At 38.1% G+C, this 27,990-nt stretch overlaps 1 protein-coding gene across 2 annotated transcripts in view; it reads right to left on the bottom strand.

Annotated features, from left to right (window-relative positions):
• The window catches only part of angpt1 (angiopoietin 1), a 164,274-nt gene that overhangs the window by 132,432 nt on the left and 3,852 nt on the right, over positions 1–27,990 (bottom strand). Inside the window, exons 1-2 of one of the 2 annotated variants that reach the window (XM_039659548.2) lie at positions 10,477–10,742; positions 2,203–2,303 (exon numbers count right to left, since the gene is read on the bottom strand). The exons of the other annotated variant lie outside the window; for it this stretch is intronic. The gene's annotated coding sequence lies outside the window, so the exon portion shown is untranslated. Of the gene's footprint in view, positions 1–2,202; positions 2,304–10,476; positions 10,743–27,990 lie in introns of those variants that run through there. 2 annotated transcript variants of the gene reach the window in all.

Genomic DNA, 27,990 nt, shown 5'->3' with positions numbered 1-27,990 from the left:
AAATATGAATATTCAAATAATACTAATACTAATAATAATAAAGTAATAATTATTAATGATGATTTGTGCATATCCAAAAGCGACAAAAATAAAATAAATTAATAAAATAAAATCCAATTAAAAAATAAAGAATAATTATATTTTTATGAAATTGTATTTAACTAACTAACTAACTAAATAAATAAATAAATAAATGATGAAGTGTTGAAGGACCTGATGTGTTTTTCATTGCTATAGTCAGTGCGAGGATCAGTCAAACACACTGTGGGACAGTTACTGTAAAGATGATCCACAATCAGACTCCCTCTAGTGGACTCTGATCCTTCTCTCAATCAGCCTCTGCCATTACTGAATCCAGCCGTGTGTATGTGTGTACGGCTGTGTGTGTGTGTGACACTGCATGTACATCAGATGAGATGACAAATAAGGAAAAACCAAAAACTACTTTTTTTTGGTGATTTTTTTTATTCACATTTTAAGCTAAAATTGTTGTCCAGACACATTATTAGCAATAAAACTAGATTTTTCAAACTAATTATACAACTAAAAATATATATTAAATGAGAAGGAAAATAGATTGTATAAAATTATGCTGATCATATTAAAAGCATTACTAAATTATTTTACTTTTCCTAGTTGTGCGTGTGCATGTGAATGCTTGCGTGTGTATGTGTGTGTGTCTTTCTTTGTATGTTAGGTCAGTGGAGTCATTTGACCTTTTTAAATTTATGACAGCAGAAGCTTCACACACAATCATAGATGCGCAGGCATTTCCTGGCACTAGCAGAAATCTAAACACAAACACTGCTTCACATAGACCGAACACATCAACCGGCACTAGCAGAAATCCATATACAAACACTGCTTCACTTATAGATGAAGACTGAACACATCAACCGGCCTCTGCACAACTCCACTGCACTTGTTCACTGCGAATATTCTAGAAAAAATGCATGCTGCTGTTCAAAAGTTTGAGGTCAGAAGTTTTGTTTTTTGTTTTGAAAGAAATGAATACTTTTGCATTAATTTTCTGACTTTAAAGTCATGTATTATGTAACAAAATATTATATTGAAAATAAATGCCACTGCTTCAACACTTATAATAATCATAAATGTTTCAGATTCTCACATTAGAGTGATTTCTGAAGGGTCATGTGACACTGAAGACTGGAGTAATAATGATGAAATACACAGGAATAAATTACACTTTACTATATATTCACATACACTCTTAGAAGAAAACGTTCTATATGGAACCTTAAAAGGTTCTATCGGCGCTATTGGTATTTGGAACCCCTAAAAGGGTTCTATACAGATACTTTGTAACCAGGAAAAAGGTTCTACAGTATATGGATTAACCGTTTGGGTTCATTCATTATCATTATCATTTGTTTTGTCCTTTCCAGATTAAATATTTCATATTATTGACAAACATCAAGACCCTAAAATGTATTTATGAATGCATGTGAATGATCACAAAATTCCAGATATGGAGATTAGAAAATGTATATATTTAGCTAATTTTATGTAGTTAATCAATATCACACGAAAAGAGTGCCATTTCAGTTTTTCTCCTCCGAAAATCAACATGATTAAAATGTGATATTAAGTTACTACAACAGTTTAATAAACAATAATTTAATTAAAAACACAAAATGTTGCAGAATAATATAATATATGAATGAATAATATAGCCTATAAAGCCTATGAACCTTTTTTCCTAAGAGTGTTGAAAACAGCTATTTTGAATTTGAATAATATTTCAAAATTTTTACTACATTTAAAAATGATCAAATAAATGCAGCCTTGCAAAGAGATATCTTATACCAGCTGTGTCTTTATATAACTGATTGCCTCAATGTATTATATGGTTTTGATCATTCTAAAACGTACAAATATGCTACAGTCGTATTGTTCATCACACTGTTGCTATGCGGCGAAGGGCAGATAAATACCACAGATCGTGATACATCACAAGAGTAATGGGCCATTGGTCTATAAATAGAGATATGAAAGGTTTGGAATCACTAGTGTCAGTGCATGTAGTTCATGTAACTATTTTTTTTTTATGTCAAACACACATGCATTACAGTATAGTGTATTCTGTTGGTCTAATGATCAAGAATGCATGGGGTTGAAGCAGAAGCAGGGGTTTCTGGGAGCTCTTTTGTGTCGGGGTCACAAGGCCTTATGAGCACTCACCCAGTTGGCAGTGAAGCGTCGCTGTAATTCCCAGCATTCTCCATTCAAACAAGAGCTGGAATGAAGAAAGCTCTAACACACCGCTCTGAATCTAGATGAGCCTGGATACACACAAACAAATCTCCATCAGAGCTGATCGACTGCTTTATCAAAACAACGTGCAACGAGAACTCGATTTATTAAGATCTGTGGGCTTTATTCAGCTTCGGCATCAGCACAAATATTCATTTAAAACATTTTTTATTGCTTGCCGAATGCATAAGACTGAAGATTAGTTTGCTGATAGTCTGGCAAATTGTCATTCGTATCAATCATTAATCACTTAAGTATAGGATGAAGTGCATTTTTAGGCTTTTTAATCGAATGAAGTGACCAATATTGGGTTTCATGCCAGTCATTTTAAAGGAAATCTGAGTCTTGGACCAGGATACTTCAGATTCATGCTTGGAGGAAATAAAGATGATGATAAACTGACTGCAATGGTATTATTCACATTTTCTAATCAACATTTCGCATTAAGAAGTTGGCACTAAAATTACTTGGACTTGTCCTCCGTCTAAAGCCATGGGCTCATTCATGGCAGAGGTTTGGGATCTGCAAAACATTCTCAGCAAAACTGTGGAAAACTGAGAAGAAAATTTCTGTCAAATCATGCAGGTGTGGAAACAAAACAATACGTTATCTCTTTTACTTTTAGTGATCAGGGTTTCAGAACTTATACATTTAAACAATTAAATAGAGATTTAAAGGAGTAGTTCACTTAAAAAAAAAAAAAAAAAACTTTAGTTGATAATTTATGTCTTTCTTTCTTCAGTTGAAAAGAAATTAAAGTTTTTGATGAAAACATTCCAGAATTTTTCTCCATATAATGGACTTCAATGGGAACCAAACGATTCAAGGTCCAAAAGACAGTTTCAGTGCAAACAGTTCAAATGGCTTTAAACAATTCCAGATGATGAATAAGGGTCTTATCAAGTGAAAAGATCGCTCATGTAATAAATAAATAACAAATTTTAAGTTTTATAAGCGCAAATGCTCGCCTTGCTCTGTTCTGTGATGCGCGTTCGTGACTCTCCTGTTCAAACTCGTTCATCAAAATGAACAAATCTTTTCCCGAGTCAACTCGTGAATTTTGTTCGTTGAATAACCCAAATTAAAACGAAAAAAGATTTGTTCATTTTGATGAACGAGTTCGAATAAGGAGAGTCACGTTTATATATATATATATATATATATATATATATATATATATATATATATATATAATACTCATTAGATTCAGATTACTACTCAAAATGGCTACCAGAAGCCCTTTTATATAATTAAGCTCCTCCCACTTCTGGAACATACTAAGTATAAGTAAATGATCATTTCAAAGTAAGATAAAACTATACAAATACTTCAAACAAATGATATTAATATACCCTAAGCATCACACTAGTAATTCCAAAGTGTTGCCTAAACATAAGAAAAATGCCAGAGTAATGATAGTTTCCCAGATTTCCCCCTGAGATGTCAGCTGACAATGAATGTGCCCCTCCTACTCGGCAAATGAAAATTTTAAAATGGCTGCCATCGCTGCACGTGGGTTGGGGTTTGCCAGTTGAGAAGTGACCCCCCATGTGAGTACTACAGTATTTTATGTGTATATAATAAACTGTTAACTTTTGTAAAAGTTATTGTGGTTTCTTTGACTGTTAAATTATACAACAAAACAACAGAAAACATGCATTGTGACAAGACAACCAACAAAGACAAGAAAATTACATAAACAAAACTGTAGGACAAAGCAGAGGCTTATTACACCACCTAAACAGAGAAATAATCACAAATCTAATATATATATATATATATATATATATATATTCAACGCATTCTCACCCCAAGGCGTCACCTTTGACCATGCTTCAATATTTGACATTTTAGGCGCCCTTTAGGCGATCCTACGGCGTCATCTAACTGACGCTAAAGGAAAGTGTCAGTTAGAGGACGCGGTTAGGTTTAGGTGTGGGGTGGGGGTAGGGTACACGCGATCCTAGGGCGTCATCTAACTGACGCTAAAGGGCGCCTAAAGCGTCAGATATTGAAGCATGGTCAAATGCTTCCCAAGGCAGTTAGGTGACGCCTTGGGGGTGAGAATGGGCTGATATATTATGTTATTTTGCCGCATCTAGATTGTGTGTGGGTGTATATTGATGTAAACTGTTAATTGGTGTGCATGCACTTCAGCAGTCCTTTCAAAATAAAAGTCATAGGTCACAGGCTATCTGTGACAAGACCCTTATTCATCGTCTTGTGTCGTTGAACAGTTTGCAATGAAACTGTCTTTTGGACATTGAACCGTTTGGTTCCCATTGAAGTCGATTGTATGGAGAAAAATGCTGAAATGTTTTCATCAAAAACCTTAATTTATTTCGACTGAAGAATGAATGACATGGACATCTTGGATGACATGGGGGTGAGTAAATTCACCTTTGGCTAAGCCCCGCCCCCCTTAGTTACTGTTGCTACATCTGTCAAACTGCATCTGCGCTCTGCATAGCTTATGCTGTAAAAGCTCTTCCTGCTGAAATGTTATCAAACTTTTATAAAGCAAAAAATAAAGTGTCTGATAGAAGTAGGCAAAAGGGGCTGCAATATACGTTCGAAGGCTATAAGACATACAGGTGAAACCCAAGAAACAACAAGGCATCCAAAATAGAGGCAAAAGCATAACGTTACTGATCACAGTCAAAATATGAACCACCGCATTTCCTACTAATCGAGACGGAGGCTGGGACTAACTAGCCTGGCTGCGCCCTCCTACGCACTTCCGCTCAATTTCATTTTTCTTCAGTACTATGTCTGGGACTGCTGTGTATCCTTAGGTTTCCAGAAATCAATTTTTTGTAGGACCAATCAGCGAATAGAGGGAGTGGCTGAGAACGATGACGTTGATGTAGCGCGTCAGTTTGAGTTGAGTAATGGCAGCGGAGAAAGACGTGAGAAAAGTTGTTTGGTCCGTTGTTGGAAAAGAAACTGCCGAATATACAGAATTTAAAGCCGGATTGTTATCGTCTCACCTCTTGTTGCACAACGGAGGACCAAGTGAAGGAGGCAGAAAGGTTGGAAGTTTGTGCTGGGCAGCTCGGTGTGCACGATGACCGTGACATTTTGGACAGACGGTTTAGCCTGGTGTTCGGAAGCCCCGAGTCCTGGCTGCTAAACTATTGTTGAAGATCCACTCAGGAGTCATGTCAGTAGTTCATATTCCCAACAGTAAATTTACTGATTCTTGTGATGAATAGAACATTTTGAGCCCCTTTGTGTACTCGTGCAGGAGGTTGGTGTATCTGGTTTACATGTTGTAAATCATACAAATTGCTCGTTCTTGACTGCGCTGTGATTGGTCAATCTACATTCTAGGGCGTGGCTTAGCCAAAGGTGAATTATCAGCAATAAGTTTTTTTTTTTTTGTTTTTTTTTTAATGTGAACTACTCCTTTATGCATCCGTTTCTATTTTATTTTGTTCCGTAGCATACTCATTAATTATACATAACTGTTGAAATGTCGTGCCTATTTATATAGTGATTTATACAAAAAAGATTGTTCCAAAGCAGTAATAAGCAGAGTTGCAAAATTCTTCAATAAGGACAAAAAAAACAGCAACAATTCTGACTTCAGAGGACAACATAGCCATTATTCAACTCAATTCAATTGTGTTCTTATATTATCTCATTACTTCTTTCCAAAAATGCATTAGCTTGTGTAGAAATATATATAAATATAGGCCTTTATATAGTACTCAACAGTTATGCAAATGATCGCTTACTCATTCTCTAAATCAATAAAACAATAGCATACAATATATTTAAGATTTTCCAAAATGGACTCTGCAAACTCAGTATTGCAGGACATTGGGGGTGTCATTCCCAATGCTCTCTGCGAGTGTTGAAATCTGAAACATGAAAGCATTCGGCAGAGGCGGCGTCTAAAGGACTGGACAGGAACATGTCCGTCATTTCTCAAAGACATGAATGCTTAGAACTCACATGTGCTGGAGATAACTCTATTCAGCTCAATTTGGAGAAAACAAAAGCCCTGAATGACATCAAGGGTGAGACTGAGTGAGAGAAACAGACTCAAAGAGTGAGATAAGATAAATCAAAAATAGGTTTACAGTGTGTGGACGGAGATTACCAGTAAAACATGCACTTTAAAGACTGTATGTGCCAATAAAACCATCCTGGCAAAGGCTAAGTCCAACATCATGAGTGTCAACTATGAGTGTTACATAGTAGTTTAAAGGTGTTGGATGAGCATCTATTTCTCCTTTTCTTTCCCTCTTTTGGCCCAGGGACGTTTTTACACCCTCTAATTTTGCCCTGCAAATGTCAAGGCTAGAATGACGTTGATGATCTGAAACCCCAAATTGTTTTCAAATATTGGTACACATTGATTTTGCCAGGCGTTACCCGCTTTTCCTGTGATTCCTGATTGGACCCCTGGGAGCCGAACCTATTCACTATATCAAATATAATTGCATTCACAGCGAATGAGGTGTGATCGAGTCCCGCCTTCTAGCGAAAATTCAATAACCGAGTTGTTGCAATTAATGGGCGACTGTGTTAACAAAACCGGAGTCTGACAAGCGCTGTGCAAATCCAGGAAATGATACATCCTCATTTATTTGTAATTATGCCATATTGCTCCCAGATGCAGTGCATTATGGGCAATCCATCAGGGGTTCACCAATTGAGCTGGGGTTTGTTGTCCAGTGCTGACTCGTTCACCTTCGGTCACTCTGTGTTTACTTTGGCCTCGACGAGCGCACAACTGTCTGTGTGACATCACTAATGTGGGACAAATCCTGCGCGGCTGCTATGAGTGTCAGCGGATGTGTCTCTGCAATATCTATGAGGAGAAGGCAATCTCACTCTCTTGAAAATATAAACTCCGCTTTCAACAAAAGGTCACACTGTTAACTCCTTAAACAACATTGACAACATTTTCCGTCATTTTTGACACTCTCCCCGCCCGCCATTGGCAAGTGTTGTCCATGTTTCCACTGTTAAACGGTAGGGGGCGCTGTTGCACATCTTCTGAAATTGTTTTTGGAAGCGTTGTGTCATAACAACGCATTCTCATCCTTTAGCATCATATAGGTGACGCTATATGACAAAACTGCAAAATACTATGCACATGGCACCCGTTATCGTTAATATAACGCGCGCTGTGATGGGTAGGTTTAGGTGTGGGGTAGGGTAGGATAGTCTAATATTCACGGTAAAGGATTTATGACGCCTTGGGTTCGCGCGTTATATTAACGATAAAGGGTGCCATGTGTTAGGGTTGTGCCGATAGACGATAGTATCGTGTATCGACGATAGTCTGACATATCGCCGATGGCAGATGCCTTTGACGATATCAATACGATAATTGCTTCGTTTTACCATAATGTATTAATTATTATTATTAGGCCTATTATTATTATTATAAAGCTAGTATTGTTATTAAATGAATATTAGGAACTACAATTAATTTGCCTTGCCTAAATTTACAACGACATCACCTCATAACAATTGCAACAACACACGCACTAATGAGGACTCCTCTAAGAGAATGTTTTTAAAACAGACTAAAAAACATCCCACATCAAAATTCAATCGCAAGGTGATCCATTCACAAATTATCAAGTGTGCTCGTTTTAACAGACGCAAAATTCAATTTCCTACAGATCCAAGATGAAAACGGCATCGTTGTTCGTCAGTATTTGTTTCTGTAACACATTAACAAAACGTTTAATGACACTAACACTAAAAACAATACAATTACTAAATAGTATTAATAATAATATCACTAAAATAGTATTATAGTTACCGTTATCATCGTCGTCTCTGAGGGAACGCGGCGTTAATGCAGATGGCGAAAGCAGTCCGTTTTTACTTTCACTTTCAGAGATAGAGCGCGTTTACATGCGACGACGTTCTTAACCTGATTATGTTGAATAAACTTGACAATGGGTGTAATGTAAACGTTTCCTTTATCAGAGTCAAGTCATAAGTATAAGTATAAAGCGATCGACTCAGCTAGACGTTTGGCCCTTGCTCTTGTTTCTATCTGCATTTAAAACACATTAACCCGCGTACTTCGTGCTTACTGAAGTGCGCATGTGAAGTGCGCAGAGAGCGCACTGGTAGGGGGGCACATATCGCAAACTCCGACTCTTTCTGACCCAAGAAATTATTAAAACGTGTTTTCATCTCGTGCAGAAATAGACCAAAATGCTGCATGTAATGGCATGAGAATAGGCTAATGTCTCCGTAAATTTCCCGTTGACAAACAAAAGGATTTTTTTTTACTTCACTATACCAGGAAATAACCTGATCCTATTAATAAACACTCCACCTTTGCTAGCAAAATAGAAAAAAAGATTCTCGTATATAAAACGAAGTAGGCTAATAAAACAAGCAAATTAATGAGTAGGCTAAATAATCAAGTTAAAAATCAAATAAGTTAGCCCCGCCCCCTCACGATACTATCGTGTATCGCCGATCTCACAGGCTGACGATAGGACGATATGAAAATGGAGCATATCGCCCAACACTACCATGTGTGCGTAGTATTTCGCCGCTTTGTCATATAGCATCACCTATATGACGCTAAAGGATGAGAACGGGCTGGTCATAAATGCTGGAAAATCTGGCGGGGAAATAGTTAAAATACAAATCAAATTTAATTTTAACTTTCCTGATAATAGAGTGCCGAAGTTACGACTTTATTCGGTAGGCCAAAATGCAAAAGTGAGTTAGTATTTTAGCACTCCCGTTCCAGTTCCCTCGCTCTAAAGTCTATGGGATTTTTGAATGGGTTTTTGCTAAATCGCCTGAAATAAGGTCTGTGGTGAACAAAGCCTCTAAATATTTTCACGTTTTGATCTATGACATAAAACACACAGTTATATCGTGCTTGTGGTTTTTTAAACTTAATTGTGTCTGCTTGTGTTTTTTGAAAACTGTATGTATAAATTATAACACAGATCTTTTTTTTTTTGGCGATTTTCCAAAAGTCTATACTAAAACTTTATAAAAGTTTTTTGTGCAGTTTCAGTGCAGCCTTAAAGTCTCGACACGATCCAGCCGAGGAATAAGACTCTTAACTCAACAAACCAGCTGCCATTTCATAAAATAAATAAACGTTTATACACCTTTTAACCACAAATGCTGGTCTTGCACTAGCTGTGATGCGACACACATTATGTAATCAGGTGAAAGGTCACGTGTGTCCTGGTTTAGAAATGTAGGGCAAAAAACTCCCTCTCATTTTCTCGTCCAACTTCAAAATTGTCCGATACTGTAGTTTTACCTTTTATTTTTTAATTTATTTAGTAAATGGTGTTTGACTTAAGCCAGGTGCACACTGTGCAGTCTGAGAAAAATTAAGCAAATCCTGAAAGTTTCCTCTGATCCCAGGCTAAAAAAGTCTTTCATCGTTAGTTTGACATGTTCATTAATGACCGTTGTGATCAAATTTGACCTCCGATGAAATTCTGGCAGTGACAAATTGTCTTAGTTTTTTAAGACAAGCCATGACCAAAATTAACGTTAGACATTTCTTTGTAGCCATCATTTCAATCCCGCGTGTAACCCTGCTCACATCACCGAACGCGCCATTGATTGATGATGTAAAAACATTTTTAATGTGTCTTCACTGTCTGACATCAATGACATCTGAGATCTTACAGTGTGATATGGCTTACAGCGTTGATCATGTTCGTACAGACTGACAAGCAACAATCATAAAGGACTATTATAAATCACACAGTGTGCACCGGCTTTGGTTTTCGCATTTGCTTTGTAAACGCTAGGTCGCTTCTTACACCTATACGTCCCGCTTGACCTTTCAACCTGATTACGTAATGTGTACAAATAAAAGTTTGTTGTTTGTATGTAAAAGAATTAAAAGTATATAAAAGAATGTTTTGTCTAGATCAGACTGTTATTCCTCAGCTGGATGGTGGCGAGACTTTGAAGCTGGGGGGGGGGGGGGGGGCGGGTTGTTCATTCTGAAGTGAACTAATCCCTTAAAGCAATTCTCAGATATGCCAATCAACATTGAGAGCATCTTCAGGGACTTTCCTTCCCAAACCCGGCGACAGCGAGCGCTCTTTCGTCTCCAACCGGCGCTGATCGCATCTGCTCAGAATCTGTATTTTCATTCCAGCTGTGAATGGAGGCTTTGTGTGGTTTGAGGGAAACCTGCTCTCTGGGAAGTGTCAGAAGGGTAGTACTTACATTGTTATCTGAAGATAGAGGCCAGAAATGGTTTCCAGACTCCTGCAGAAACACTGGACTGATCCACCGGCACGTGCAGCGCTCGAGACATTTATATATCCATAAAGACTTTCCAATTGTTTGGCACTATTTCCAACTTCAGGCTTGTCATTTCTCGGATGGAAATGAAACTTAAATTGGCATGTTGGCGTCAGCCAAGTTCGTCCTATTAACAGTTTGTTTGAATCTAACCTGGTTCAGAATGTCACTCTAATAGACTGAGTTCAGATTGCCAGCATGTGTTGGCGGCCCTGGCACATGTTCAGTTCTTTTAACCTTTACCTTTGGAGCACAATTGCTCTCAGAGCACTTAGTTGAGCAAGCAAATACTTTCCCTGGAGTTTGGGACAAATGCAGCTGAGATCAGCAATGATAGCAAGCTGTTTCTGACACATGCATTAGACATAATACGTGTTTTTCGTTGAAAACACCTCAGGAAAAAATCATAATGTTTGTATATGACATCAATGAATGCTAGCATTGGGGTCAGTACTTGTAAGAAAATAATGATGTTATAAAGCAAGAACGCATTAAACTGATCGAAAGTGACAGTAAAGACTTTTATTGGTGAGCAGGAGAGACTTAAAGGATTAGTTCTTGAGAATTTAAATTTCCTGATAATTTCCTCTCCCCAACACCATCCAAGATGTTTCTTTCTTTCTTCAGTCGAAAACACATTAAAGGGTTAGTTCACCCAAAAATGAAAATTAAATCATTAATTACTCACCCCCATGCTGTACCAACCCCGTAAGACCTTCGTTCATCTTCGGAACACAAATGAAGATATTTTTGATTAAATTTGAGAGCTGGATCACTCCTCCATAAACTTCCTAAGGGACTAGCATTTGACGGCCCATAAAGTCATTAAAGAAAATGTTTAAATATTTAATGTGCCTACAGCGGCTCAATTATAAGTTTATCAAGCGACGAGGATATTTTTTTTGCGAAAAAAACATAAATAACGACTTTATTTGACTATTCCATTACTTCCTTATGGGCCTTGAGACGAGAATTGAAGAGATTTCCAGAACGCATGCGCAAGAACTGAGATGAGGACATTCTTCTTCGACTACTTCTTGTTACCGGCTGCTCACCGCTTAGGAGTATGACCGCCACCTACCGTATAAAATGATGATCCATATATAAGGCACTCCGGATTATAAGGAACACTGTCGTTTTTTGAGAAGATTAAAGGCTTTTAAGTGTGCCTTATAGTGCGGAAAATACGGTAATTGAAAAGCGTATGTACAGCGCGCCTCTTCCTCTGCTTGTAAACAGAAAGTTTTGCGCTTCCAGCTATATCAGCACGTCATCTTATACGGTAGGGGGCGGTAATACTATAGCGGTGAGCAGCCGGTAACAAGAAGTAGTCGAAGAAGAACGTCCTCAGCTCAGTTCTCGCGCATGCGTTCTGGAAATCTCTTCAATTCTCGTCTCAAGGCCCATGAGGAAGTAATGGAATAGTCGAATAAAGTCGTTATTTATGGGGGGGGGGGGGGGGGGGGGTTCGCATAAAAAGTATTCTCGTCGCTTGATAAACTTATAATTGAGCCGCTGTAGGCACATGGAATATTTAAACATTTTCTTTAATGACTTTATGGGCCGTCAAGTGCTAGTCCCTTAGGAAGTCTATGGAGGAGTGATCCAGCTCTCAAATTTAATCAAAAATATCTTCATTTGTGTTCCGAAGATGAACGAAGGTCTTACGGGGTTGGTACAGCATGGGGGGGAGTATATTAATGACTTAATTTTCATATTTGGGTGAACTAACCCTTTAAGGTTTTTGAGGAACACATTCCAGGATGTTTCTCCATATAGTGACTTCAATGGGGTCCAATGGGTCGAAGGTCCAGATGTGAGTTTCAGTGGTCACGCGTGACGCAGGCGGAAGTACCGACCCAGTGTTTACAAAGTGAATGAGCAAAAATAAATGAATAAATAAAAGGTAAAACAATGATATTGGATGATTTTGGAGGAGAAAATTAGATACTCAACATTTCTGAAACAAAACACACTTGACCTTATAACCTGATTGCGTAATGTGTTTCCCATCACAGCTTGTGCAAGACCAGCTTTTGTGGTTTAAAAGTATATAAATGTTTATTTTGTTACAAATGTAAGCTGATTTGTCTAGATCAGACTCTTATTCCTCGACTGGATCGTGTTGAGACTTTGAAGCTGCATTGCAACTCACATCTGGACCTTCAACCCGTCGGACCCCATTGAAGTCACTATATGGAGAATAATCCTGGAGTGTGTTCCTCAAAAACCTTAATTTCTTTTCGACTGAAGAAAGACAGACATGAACATCTTGGACGACGTGGGGAGAGTATATTATCAGCAATTATTTATTCAGAAGTGAACTTCAAAAAATCATTCGACCTCTAACTCTTGAAAGGTAGTGAGTATGAAAACGTTGGTTTGAGAGAAACTAAGCAGTCTGAGCAGCAGGAAACTAGTGTTAGGCTTACGTGTAAACTGTGCCGGAGTGTTTTTCTTACGTTTGGTTTGGTTTTCCTTTCAGGTGTAAAATTCTAATCCCTTTAAAACAAATCGACTATAGGCCTAGACTCTCAGAGTGGCAGTAGCTAAAAGAAATAAACAGTTGTGTATAACTTTTCACAAACAAAAGTGAAAATGACGTCTATGAAGGGTCCCTAAAGACAATGGAGACGCACTTCTTCAAAACATTCAAAGACATGTTTCATCATGAAAGACGTCTTTCATCAGGGTCCAACAAGCAACCTTCCAAAGTGCATTTCTAGCCGAACAAGCTGTTCTTCAATCCTGTGGCCATCAGTAGAGATCCCCATACGAATCTAAAGTCACAGATGTTGTGAAACAATATGACTGAATTTTCCTCGTCATGGTCGTTTTCTTGAGATTTGAAGAGTACATATTAAGTTTAACAATGCAGTCCGTCTACAAGTCGGATTAAAATTAAAATTATAATTAAATTAAAATTATTTTAAAAATGAACATGCAAACCAATAAATAACCCCATAACGCAAGTAAACCGCATTTACAAGACTTTATTAATAAATCAGGTACTTTCCCAGTAGTGACATCAAAACTTAATAATTAGCCTAGGCCTATCCGAGTATTTCATTTGTAATGTCGGTTGTTATGTTAAATAAATCGTGATTATTAAAAACCGAAGAGGAGCATTGCAGCATGTCAAAATAAGGCCGTGTGTCCAACAAAAAAGTGTTATTCCATGCGCCTGGCGTACGTTTTCAATTGTTTTCAATGGGAGCACCGCATTTTTTTTAGATGCCATGAGCGTAACAACCATATTTTTCACGCTGAAGTGCCGAGAGTTCAAAAATGTTCAACTTTGGATAAAATGCAATGCTCATCAATGTCACTTTTTACCCAGCTGTCCAATCATAGTAGAGGAGGGGCGGGACTAAACCACACTGACCAACTGTCACAACATTCTTTCTGTACAACGACATCAACCAGCAGATCTAACCCAACAACATGGATGAAAAATATTATTTTAGTGTGAAACAAATTATCTGCGAAATCAGTTACAAGTAAACTGGGCAGCGGATATTCTGTATCATAGCAACAAACGTCTTTAGCCAGCTGAAAACACCAGACGCTCTGCTGAAGACGCCGTGCTATGGGCGCTTGAGAGCATTTTGGAAGTGCAGCGCTTTTTTTCCGTTGAGACATTTCGTTTTATGATACAGAATATCCGCAGCACAGCTTACTTGAAGCTGATTTTGCAGATAATTTGTTTCATACTAAAAGAAAAATTTTCATCCATGTTGTTCGGTTAGCTCTGTTGGTTGATGTCGTTGTACAGAAAGACTGTTGTGACAGTTGGTCAGTGTGGTTTAGTCCCACCCCTCCTCCACTGTGATTGGACTGTGGGTAAACATACGCCAGGCACGTGGAAAAATGCTTTGGTGTCCACCAAAATGTCTTTAGCCAGCTGAGAACGCCAGACGCTCTGCTGAAGACGCCGTGCTTTGAGCGCTTGAGAGCGTTTTTTTTTTTCCGTTGAGATGTTTTGTTGCTATGAAACAGAATATCCACACAGTTTACTTGTAACTGATTTCGCAGATCCTCCGTGTGTTTGTGTTGTGAGATCATGTTTCATACTAAAAAAATATATTTTTTAATCGATGTTGTTCGGTCAGTGTGGTTTAGTCCTGCCCCTCCTCCACTGAGATTGGACGGCTGGGTAAAAAGGGACAGTCATAAGCACTGCATTTTATCCAACGTTGAACATTTTTCAACTCTCGGCGACCTGTAAAAAACGCCGGGCACTCGGTGCTTCAGTGTGAAAAAAAACGCTCAGCACCTCGTTACGCTCATGGCGTTAAAAAAACGAGGCGCTCCAACTGAAAACATTGTTTATGAAAAACGCTTTGGCTTAACGGCTCATATATTCTCCACTCGTACAGATGTTACAGAGTTTTGGCTGAACCAGTTCTGCACAAGATGAGAGCACTTTATCATTGTGTGAAATATGTCCTCTTTTTCCTTACTGCAAAACACTCGCTCCGTCTGGATGCGCTTAGATCCACAGTAAAGACGTGTGCCTGTCTCATATATCACACGTGCACTTTCATAAGCCGTAATAAGAAATCTTGAAAATCTGGTGCTAAATGGTTATTTAGATAACTAGTAGTAAAGAGGAAGAGATGACCGGTTCATCGCTACAGTGATCTGTCACAAGACATCAAATAGCTAAAAATCTATTTATTGGTTGAATTCCAAGAACATTTATTTATTTGTTTGTTTATTACAGGGACAGTGCATTTCAATAAACATTTCTGTCAATATGCCAGAATTAACCAAAAGGCTATTTTTGATCTGCAGTCCCTAGACGGATGGTACAAAGTCAATTACATGACAATTTAAAAATTACAATACAGTTATTACAATACTATTATGTTAAAATGTATAATCAAAACACAGCAAACCAACAATCAAACAAACATCAGACAAAAACATGACACACACAAGGCCAGACGCCAGCTGATGTGTGGCATAAGAGCGCATGACTTGTCAGACGTAGCAACAGTAATAAAGGGGGGCGGGGGGGTCTTTGCGAGGGTCAATTGAAGAGAATTGTGTGTTGCAGAAGTGTCAGGTCTGATCCCGACACCAGACACCACAGGTCTGAGTTAGAGCGGAGAATGCAAAACAATCCATCTAGACTTACAGTGATGGAATGTGTCTCGACTCACACACACACAGAGCAAACAGTGAGCTGACGCTGCAGTGAATCATGGGATTTTCCTGTTATTCTGCAAGTCTGTCTTCAACTAACGGATCTCCACAGAATACGGCCGTTTAAGTCTCCAGTCAAGATGTCTTTCCTCCATGTAGAAAAAAAGTGCTTTGATTCTAGTTCTTGCTCAACTGCAGGGAAATTCTTAAAGCGATTCCTCAGAGAAACTTTACAAAACAGGAAACTCGTACATTTTAGGTTTGAGATAACCTAGAATTCATGGCCTTTGCCATCTCAGTCACAGAGGATCTTCCTGAGCACAAATGAGCTCCGGCGGGATCCAGCATCAAACCGACTCTGATTAAAGACTCTCGAGATCAGGGATTAAGGCTTTGTGTTTTAGGCCTGACGTAAAGGGCCAGACGATCTCCTTTATCAGTCCTGCGCTGTCCAACTCATCTTGAGGGGTAATTTAAACCTGCGGCTTTGAAAGTCCATTGATCAGAGAGGCACGCGAGCGAAGAGCTTGTTAAAGAGCAACTGTTATGGTATTTCCCATCTCTCTTTAGTGTTCGAGGATGAGAAAGCTCCAGTTCTTCTCTATATCCAACGCATTCTCATCCTTTAACGTCATATAGAACGCTATATGACAAAACGGCGCTATACTACGCACATGGCACCCGTTATCGTTAATATAACACGTGCTGTGAGGGCTAAGTTTAGGTGTGGGGTAGGGTGTGCGTGTCATATTCACGCTAAAGGATTTATAACGTCTTGGGTTCGCGTGTTATATTAAAGGACAACTCTGGCGCAAAATGAACCTTTAGTCTAATTAAACATTGTTACCTAGTCAAACGTTCTCTGAGATTTGTTTTCATGATTGCCGAATGTAAATAGTTTTATCTCTAAAAACAGTTTAGCCTATAACACTAGTATAATGCTAGTATATGGGGCATAGAGTAATGACAAATAAAAATCGCTTGTTATTACCACTAACAAGGCTCAAAATAGCCCCACTATAACACGACAGCATAATAAGGGTCCCTACATTCAAAACGAAGCATTGAGATCTTTGTCAGTGTCCATACAGTTTAATAAGAAGATATTTTATACACACAGTCAACTTCGCGAATACAGGAAGAAGCCATCTTGGAAAAATAGTCTCTACCCGTCGATCTACGAACGCCGATCCAAGTGCGCTGGTGAGATGTGAATAAGGTGATAAGGTGAGCGCGAACAGTAGGCTACGTGTACATATTGAAGAGAAGAAAACGGTTTGTGTTTGTGTTTCTTCTGGAAACAACGGACCATATGAGATTCTGCACAGTTCAGCGCACTTGGATCGGCGTTCATAGATCGACTGGTAGAGACTATTTTTCCAAGATGGCTTCTTCCTGTATTCGCGAAGTTGACTGTGTGTATAAAATATCTTCTTATTAAACTGTATGGACACTGACAAAGTTCTCAATGCTTCGGTTTGAATGTAGGGACCCTTGTTATGCTGTCGTGTTGGTGTGGGGATATTTTGAGCCTTGTTAGTGGTAATAACAAGCGATTTTTATTTGTCATTACTCTATGCCCCATATACTAGCATTATACTAGTGTTATAGGCTAAACTGTTTAGAGATAAAACTATTTACATTCGGCAATCATGAAAACAAATCTCAGATAACGGTTGACTAGGTAACAATGTGTAATTAGACCAAAGGTTCATTTTGCGCCGGAGTTGTCCTTTAACGATAAAGGGTGCCTTGTGCGTAGTATAGCGCCGTTTTTGCATATAGCGTTCTATATGACGTTAAAGGATGAGAACGGGCTGCTATATCAGTGTCAGTGTTTCTGAACTCCTGAAACGCCTCCACTGTAGTCTTGAGTTTCTTGCGGGAACACATCACGATATTCCTCATTATAATAATTCATGCGCAGAATAAAGGGACGGGGCCTGGTTCAGTTAGTTAGTAGTGCCTTAAACTGGTGGTTATGGGAAGGGGCTGGACATTTTCCAAACACACTCAAAGCGCTCAACCAATCGCAACACACCGCTTCAGCTGACCAATCAGAGCACAGTGTTCTTTCAGAAGGAGGGGCTTCATAGAGACAGGAAGTAAACAGAGCATTACTGACAGACTGGGAAGAGAGGAGCCGCAACAATGGAGAATATGAGGAGAATAATCAACATTCAAACCTGTTCTAGTAGAGCCTGAAAACAACATCAAGAGTTTGTAAAAGGGTCTGTAACACGTCACTCTCTCAAATGCCACCAGATCCCTCTGCAAATAGTTTGACTAAATGATGCAAAAGGAAGGCGGTATCTAATCTAAGCATGCAGAAGTGTCGTGTTGGGACGATCAAAGTTGAGCATGTATTCCTCTGTTCTCCAGAGAGAGATAGTCTAAGGAAGACAGATAGCCTCCTCTGACCCCACAGGAGAACAATCGATCAGCCGAAGGTTTATCCGGACGAGGTGACGGTGAAGATGAGCAAAACACACTGTCCCTAAGAGGCCGATAATGAGGGCGAGATATCCCGAGTCCAGACTGAACCCAGACCAGCGCCACCAGCTATTATCTGGAGAATATATACAGTACACTCTAAAAGTGCTGGGTTGTTTAAACCCAATTTAGGGTCAAATATGGACAACCCCAATTGTGTGGTTAAAATATAATTGAAAAAAATTAACCCATCTGCTTTACGTATTTGACCCAAATTTGGGTTAAAACAACAATGCATTGGACAAACAGGTATAAAACTGCATGTGTAAAAGTGAGTAGTAGGAAAATGCTTCTTGAAACAGATAAATACAGATAAATGTATATAAATGTTAACTGAATGTTAACTAAATATAAACTGATAAATGTTAGATTATGGCTATTTGCATTCTGAATTTTTTTCTTTCTTGCGACCCTGAGACCTATTTCTGGACCGTGAGCCTCCAGAACTGTTTTTTTAGTGTTATTATAGTTTTAGATACAATTTTGAATTAGCTTTTATTTTATATTTTTAGTTTTCATGTGCATTATAGTTCATTTTTTTTTCGTCATTTTGTTATTTGTCATTTTATATATATATATATATATATATATATATATATATTTTTTTTTTTTTTTATAAATATTATCCTTTCGGTTTAATTTATTTAAATTTGATCTTTAGTTTAATTTGCATTTAGTTATTTGGTTCCAATTAAAAAGAATTTTGTTTCAACTTAAACAAAGCAAAAATTAAAACTGCTTTAGTTTAAAAAGTCAGGACATCAATTTCCTAAACTTGTAAAACACAGGCATCCAGGGATGGTGATCACTGATTAATCTCCACAAAGATAATGTCTTAAATTCAATTATTCTGATGTAATTGGGGTAAATACTGTGTAATCTGATCTCACAGCGATTCGTATGCATTTTATGAGGTGTCTAAATCATACGACCGCACTCGTACAAATTCGTATGAATTATTGTAAAATATGTATGAAAAAAGTGGGAAATGTCATGAGATCAGACATAAAACAATAGTGGGTTTAACATCAAATTGTATTGTCTGATGTTAAAAAGTATGTTTTTATAATGTAGCCTTCTTGGTCAGTTTAAGGATAATGCATTTTTTATTTTGAAAGAATTAAAACAGATTCATGGCTATCCTTGTATTATTCAGCTGGGTGAGATTGATATGGGATTTTGAAAGTAATTAGTAATTAAAAGTAATTAAATACTTTTTAGAGAGAGTTAGTACAGTAATCTATTTACACTGTTGAAGAGGTAATAATTAGTAACTAGTAATTAATTACTTTTTTAGAGTAACTTACTCAACACTGGAACAGATACAGGATCAGATGTACAGAAGTGGACCAAGTTCTGATGTATATTCGTGAAAATCATTTCAACTTAATCAGAATCAGTTTTACACCAGAGATGAAAGTGCAGGTTAAAATCAACCAGATGTAAATAAATGATACACAACTGCCCTCTACTGGAGAGACAAGCATACACAGCATACACTCTTCAGTCACAGTGAAGGGCTTTACACACTCACTTCAAGTGTGTGTATATGTGTATATATGTGTGCGTGTGTATGTGTGTATGTATGCATGTATGTATATATATGTGTTTACTTTATACTCATTTTATCCGATTTTTAGAAACCTGATATTACTTTATGTATGTGTATGTGTGCATGTATGGCCATGTGTATGTATATGTATATGTATATATATATATATATATATATATATATATATATATATATGAAGAGTTCAGATGCAAAAGCCTCTAAATGCCATTTGAAATTTTCTTCTTTAATGATGATTTTTGTCAAACTTGTATATTTAAGTTCAGTGATTTCACTTAAATGGCAATGATAATTACCTTTTAATTGTTATTTAAGTGAAATTACTGGAGTTAAATATACAAGTTTGACAAAAATCATTGTTAAAGAAGAAAATTTCAAATGGCATTTAGAGGCTTTTGCATCTGAACTCTTCATATATATATATATATATATATATATATATATATACATATATAATATGAATATGATATCTTTGAATATCTATTTGACACATTTAACTTAATTTCATAATATTTTTATGTAATATTCTTCTTGATTTATCAATTCCATATACTGATGTCTGTCTTGTTTTGAAATAACTAATGTGATTATTTAATGAGCTCATATTCCCTGAAAGTCACATGTTGGAACATTCAAGGACTGAGGTCCTCCGTTTTTGGTATCAAGAGCCAACATTCAGACTTTAAAAAAGAAATTATGGATTCGGATATAATAACCCTACAGGAAACATGGAATGTTAGAGATTTGTCCACTGGCTGCCCAATTGGATTTAGAGAAATAGTTTTACCATCCACAAAATTAAAAGGGGTGACTCAGGGCAGAGAGTCAGGGGGAATGCTGATTTGGTATAGAGCACACCTCATAACCTCAATCACAGATATACAAATCGGAAAAAATAACATTTGGTTAAAAATCCAAAAAGACATTGTCTCCACAGACCGTCATATATTCTTGTGTGCTATGTACATTCCCCCAGCCGAGTCCCCCTATTATAATGAAGAAACCTTCTCCATCCTGCAGGAGGAGATCAGCCATTACCAAACTAAAGGGAGTGTGTTAATATGTGGCGATCTAAATGCCAGAACTGGAAATGAACCATACTTTGTTAAGGGAAACAAATATGTCACAAACACCAGCCTCCATCTGCCCTCATACCACCTAAGACACAATTATGACAAATTAACAAACAAAAGTGGGAAAATCTTACTAGAGCTGTGTCGATCACTGGGCCTGTATATAGTGAACGGTCGTATACGGGGAGACTCTTTTGGGTCCTACACCTTTAACTCTTTCTTGGGCAACAGTACTGTAGACTACTTCATTACAGACATTGACCCAGTGCATCTCAGGGCATTCACAGTCAGTCCTCAAACACCTCTGTCAGACCACAGTAAAATTACACTATATATAAGACAAACTCGTCCCAATGAATCACACCGACAGCCCTCCCACTTACTGAAGCTGCAACCACCCTACAAGTGGACAAAGAACAGCACAGAAAATTATCAAAATGCACTAGAAAGTAAAACGATCAACTTATTATTAGACAAATTCATAACAAACACATATTCACAAAATAAATTAGGCATAAATCTGGCACTTAGTGACATTTCCAAAATATTTCCTCCAATCAGCATCCAAATGCAATTTGAAAAATAAATCATCAAAAAGGAAAACAAAAAACAACAAAGAAATGTGGTTTGACAGCGAGTGCAAAAATATCCGATCAACTGTACGCAATCTTTCAAATCAAAAACACAGAGATCCTGACAATGAAGAACTCCGCCATCAGTATCACGAAACCCTTAGACTGTACAAACAAACTCTTAGAGTCAAAAAGGAACAGCACACAGAACAATTATTTCAAGTAATAGAAGAGTCAATACACACCAGTAACTTCTGGAACAACTGGAATTCGCTCTATAGACCACAACAGGAAGAATTGGCCATTCAAAATGGGGACATTTGGAGGACACACTTTGAAAATCTGTACAAAACAACTGAAACAAATCCTGCTCGAAATGAATTAAAAACCAAATTAGAAATCCTGAAAGAAAAAATTAAAGACAATCAGAACCCCCTAGATTTCCCAATCACAATAAAAGAGCTTACAGAGAGACTACATGCTTTAAAACCAAACAAGGCATGTGGCATAGATGGGATATTAAATGAAATGATCAAATACACCAATGAAAAATTCAGAACTGCAATTGTCAAATTATTCAACATTATTTTGAGAGTAGGATATTTCCCCGACACCTGGAACCAAGGCCTAATAACACCAATATTTAAACAAGGAGACAAATATGAGCCAAACAACTACAGAGGCATATGCGTCAATAGGAAGCAACCTGGGGAAAATATTCTGTTCGATTATTAATATAAGACTGCAAACATTTCTCAAAACCCACAAAATTCTGGACAAAAGTCAAATTGGATTTCTGCCCAAACACAGAACATCTGACCACATTTACACACTTCACACGATCATTGATAAACATGTATACCAAAATGAATCCAAAATCTTCGCTTGCTTTATTGACTTTGAGAAGGCTTTCGATTCGATCTGGCACGAAGGACTCTTCCTAAAACTACTGGAAAATGGGATTGGAGGGAAAACATTTGATTTGATCAACACCATGTATAAAAACAACACATGTGCTGTAAAAATAGGGAAAATAAACGAACAGAATTTTTCTCCCAACAAAGAGGAGTCAGACAAGGTTGCCCATTGAGCCCCACTCTATTTAACATATATATAAACGAACTAGCCAAAGCATTAAATAATTCCACTGCCCCCGGCCCAACCCTGACCCAATCAGAAGTTAAATGTCTCCTCTTTGCAGATGATTTAGTCCTTCTGTCTAAAACACAAGAGGGACTACAGCAGCTCCTCAACGTCGTAGAGACATTCAGCCAAACGTGGGCTCTCAAAATTAACTTTGCAAAAACTAAAGTGATGATCTTTCAAAATAGATCCAGGTGTAGGGAAAATAAATACTAGCCTGGTTCAACCAGACTCTAGTACATTTCATTTGTACATAGAGTCTGGCCTCCCTCAATTGAGAAACGTTTCCTTCCTTGTAGGCGGGTTCACTATTAAAGTTCAAATCTATTGGATCTGCCCAGAGTCACTCACGATCTGCCATAGCCAATCGCTAATGTGTGGTCGTGAGTGACGTATGTCATGCGCCGAAACAACCATAGACAGTAAAAGAAACAACAAGTCCGAACTCCGAATGATCAGAGGATTAAATTTACAATAGGATTTCAGTCAACGAGAGCTGCAGGTTTTGTTAATCTAGGAACAATTATTAATTCGAAATGTATATTTGACATGAAGGACAGTGATTATTCAGTCAATGGTCGAAGCTGTGTCTAATCATTACAAATACGCCGCTGTGGTCGTTTCTGATCTGCCGCAAATGCTGTAGCAGCTACAGTGAATGATCAGTCTGTCTCTATCTGCAGATGTGTAATAAACAACAATTTTTCATATTACGTATTTTTGTTTCTTAATTACCTTAATTATGGTCTTCAAAGTATGTGTTTGTACATTTTTATATGGCATTTAGTTGTTTTTTTTTTTTATTAAAACAAATTAACCATTGACATCTAAAACTGAAAATCAAATATAGTCTCCAAAGTATGGGTTTTCAAATTTTTATTTATGACAATTTTTTTTTTTTTAATCACAACCAATTTGTATGATTTACAAATGTAAAACTGACACACCAACCTCCTGCACGAGTGCACAAAGGGGCTCAAAATGTTCATCACAAGAATCAGTAAATTTACTGTTGGGAATATGAGCGACTGACATGAATCCTGAGCGGATCTTCAACCATAGTTTAGCAGCCAGGACTCGGGGCTTCTGAACACCGCGAACACCAGGCTAAAGTCCAAAATGCCACGGTCATTGTGCACGAGCTGCCCAGCACAAACTTCCAACCTTTCTGCCTCCTTCACTTGGTCCCCCGTTGTGCAACAAGAGGTGAGATGATAACAATCCGGCTTTAAATTCTGTATATTCGGCAGTTTCTTTACCAACAACGGACCGACTGGCTTTTCTCACGTCTTTCTCCGCTGCCATTACTGCACTCAAACTGACGCACTACATCAACGTCATCGTTCTCAGCCACTCCCTCTATTCGCTGATTGGTCCTACAAAAAATTGATTTCTGGAAACCTAAGGATATGGAGCGGTCCCAGACGTAGTACTGAAGTAAAATGAAATTGAGCGGAAGTGCGTAGGAGGGCGCAGCCAGGCTAAATAAATACATATTCAGAGCAGGAAACCAAGTCCTCCAACACACCCATGACTACACATATCTGGGTCTGAAACTGAGTTCAACAGGGAACTTTAATCTGGCTGTGAATGAGCTGAAGGCAAAGGCAATGAGAGTCTTCTACATGATTAAAAATACAATTAGACATGAAATTCCAATTCGAACCTGGCTAAAAATCCTAAAAGCAATAATTGAACCCATTGCTCTTTATGGCAGCGAGATATGGGGACCTCTAAAAACCCAAGATTTCTCAAAATGGGAAAAAGAAGAAATTAAAACTCTGCATACCCAAATTTGCAAAAACATCCTAAAAGTGAACAGAGCGACACCAAACAACTCATGCAGAGCTGAATTAGGACAATACCCCCTGTTGATCAGCATCCAGAAAAGAGCTATAAAGTTCTACCAGCATCTAAAGCACAGCGACCCGAGCTCATACCAGGCCGAAGCCCTGCGGTGTCAGGAGCAGAACCGGCCCTGGAGCGCACTCTCACAGCTGATGCTCAAACTACAGCCCGACCCGCACAGCACTCTGCTGGCCCAACCAAATTATACAACTACAAAAACTAAATTACATTAACTATTGGAAAGATGCTACTCAATCACAAAAGAAGATGGAACTCTATTTAAACCTCAAAAGAGATTATAAACCAGCAGAATACCTGAGCTGTGTGAAAGAGCATAAAGTGAGAAAGACCCTGACCAGATACAGGCTGAGTGACCACAGTCTGGCCGTAGAGAGAGGACGGCACCGGCAGAGATGGCAGCCGCGAGAGCTGAGACTGTGTTCACTTTGCTCTCAGAGAGAGGTGGAGACAGAAGAACACTTCCTCATTCACTGAGATCATTATCACAGCATTAGATCAGACTATTTCTCTAGATTCCAACAACTAGATCCAAATTTTATGGCATTGCCAAATTCAGAAAAATTAATTCATATTTTGGGAGAAAACTCCAACTCAATCACAACAGCAGCAGACTATGTAACAGCCTGTCACAAACTACGAGAGTCAGCCAGTGGACAAAACTAAAGTCAGAATGTTGGTTAAAAAAAAAAAAAAAAAACGTGTTCTTTTTTTTGTTTGTTTGTTTGTTTATTTATTTATTTATTTTGTTTGTTTGTTTGTTTTCTGATATATATGCATGTATTTCATGCATTTGTTTACTGATTCATTTACTGATTATTTGTTCATTGCCTATGTAATGGCCAATGCTTTGGCAATACTGTATAAGTCATGCCAATAAAGCTCATTTGAATTTGAATTTGAGAGAGAGAGAGAGAGAGAGAGAGAGAGAGAGAGAGAGAGAGGTTCAAAAATGCTTTTCTTTTTACATTTCAAAAATCATACATTCATATACTCATTCTAAAAATAGAACATATACAAAAACCCACAGATATTAAAATAATAATAATCAAAAATTCAGAACCATCACATCATCATAAATAGTACATAAAACATCATTAATACACCATATCTCAATAAAACTCCTAACATCATTTACAATATCATAATATGCGTACTCCACTTTAAGCCTCCCTTCCACTAATTTCCTAAACATCACTTCCGGATCCGTAGATGCCAACTGTAAGCCTTTGTTCTTCCTGGTCTTCCACACTGCCAATTTTGCAGTCCCAATAATATAATTCAATAAACAAACTTTCTTCCTCATCAAAAAGCTATATTTTAACCCTCCAATAAACACTTTATCTGAAAAATCTTGATCAAATTTCCTGAACCATTCTTTAAGAAGATTAAAAAGACTCTGTAGTCTTTCACATTTTAAAAACAAATGTTCCAAGTCTTCCTCTTCACCACAAAACCTACATTCCCCACCCACAGCTGGATTCAAGTGTGCCACATGTCTGTCTGTAGCTATTGCCCTGTGAATAATCCTCCATTGCAGATCAGCAGTTCGCTTCTCCACTGGAGGTTTATACAGTGCTCTCCATCTGTCCCTTACGAGGAACTCTTTTGTCAACAGTCCTGGCCACCCAGAGGCTTTCACTCTCCTGAGCGATTCCTGATGTAGAACCTTCACCGTGATGTAATAAATGGCCTTCTTTGATGTAGACTCGAACAGTTCTATTTGAGGAAATTCAAAAAACAAGATTGAACCAGCCTCCTCACCTTCCAGATCCTCCTTACTTGCGGGAGCTATTTTTATCTTCGGAAATTCTTTTTCATCAGTTTCCTTCCTTGCAATGATCTCTCTGTAGCTGCTTGGTATTACATTAAAAATTTCCTCCATCAGTTTTTCTGTAAGTCTTAGTGAACGTAATCCTGTCACCTCTCTGATGGTCTCAGCTGATCTCCATCCATTCCTGTCCAAGAGATGTCCCAGTTTTACAACGTTGTTCCTCAGTAAGCTCGTTCGTATACTCGCAGAAGATAACATCCTTGTCTGGATCATTGGATTAAACAGCAAGGGTTCTTCAGTGACCCATTGTCCTTGAGGATCAATCTCCCGTTCTACTTTAAAAACAGTTCTTCAGACCTTCAACATAGACTTATAAAATGGTGTAAGCTCAGACAAGCTCACCTCCTCCAGTTTTATTAGGAATAGATGTTTATCCAATCCCAGTCCTCCTGCTCTCTGTAGCAAAGCACAAGCAGTTTGGGCCCAAGTCAAGTCCTTCTGATAGAGGAGTCTCTGTGCAGCTTGTATCCTGAATGCACTGATACGACTCCTCACATCCACCAACCCCTGGCCACCTTCCTGGACAGGTAAGTACAGCGCAGCTGCCCGGATCCAGTGCTGTCCACTCCAGAAGAAGTCCACCAAAGCTCTTTGTACACGGCAGATCAGTTCATCAGGTGGCTCCATGACAATAAACCTGTGCCACAGTGTAGAGGCAGTTAGGTTATTAATAACCAAAACTCGCCCTCTATATGATAACTGTGGTAATAGCCATTTCCATTTAGACAATCGGGCGAGCACTTTCTCCAGCATTCCCTCCCAATTCTTCATCTGGAACTGACTATTCCCTAAGTATACACCCAAGACCTTCAGCCCTTCCCTACCCCATTTCAACCCACCAGGAAGCTGCGGAAGTCTTTTACCCATCCACTGACCAATAATAAAACCCTCACTTTTCCCCCAGTTTAACCTAGCTGAGGATGCCTTCTCGTATTGCTCAATACTCTTAGTTAAAACTGCAACATCATCCTGGCCTGTAATGAAAACAGTAACGTCATCAGCATAAGCCGATACAGACACCCTAGAACTTATGTCTCCATTTGGAATTAAGACCCCATTGAGATTTCTCCTTAGCTTACACAAAAGAGGTTCAATGACAAGGCTATATAACTGTCCTGAAAGTGGACAGCCTTGCCTAATTCCCTGAGAAACAGGTATTGGTGCACTTAAACCACCACCAGCCTTCACAAGAACATATGCATTGGAGTAACACAACTGAATATATGAAATAAAAATATCACCAAAGCCAAAATGCTGTAAAACATTATATAAATAGGCATGGTCAACTCTATCAAATGCTTTCTCTTGATCTAGAGAAAGAACACCAAACTCATAATTATTCAGCTGACCTATTTCAATAACATCACGCAATAAGGATATATTGTCCATTATAGATCTCTCAGGAATACAGTATGTCTGATCCTTCTGCACCAATAGACCCAGATAACACTTTAATCTATTAGCCAAACATTTTCAGAATATTTTGTAGTCAACACACAATAATGACACTGGTCTCCAATTTTTTAGAAGTCCCAGATCTCCTTTTTTTGGAACTTAAGTAGTGAAAGAACTGCCCGACTACAACTTATGGGAAGTTTCCTACTTTGACAGCATTCAGACAGTACCTCATAAAAGTCTTCTCCTAAAATACTCCAAAAACGTTGATAAAATTCAGCAGTTAATCCATCAATTCCTGGGGATCTACCCGTGGACAACTGCTGCATTGCCTCTGTA

This window comes from Pimephales promelas, chromosome 18 (genome assembly GCF_988280905.1).
Source record: "Pimephales promelas chromosome 18, fPimPro1.hap1.1, whole genome shotgun sequence".
NCBI lineage: Eukaryota > Metazoa > Chordata > Actinopteri > Cypriniformes > Leuciscidae > Pimephales > Pimephales promelas.
The sequence above is the reverse complement of the archived record's forward strand: the minus strand, read 5'-3'. Positions and strand labels throughout refer to the sequence as shown.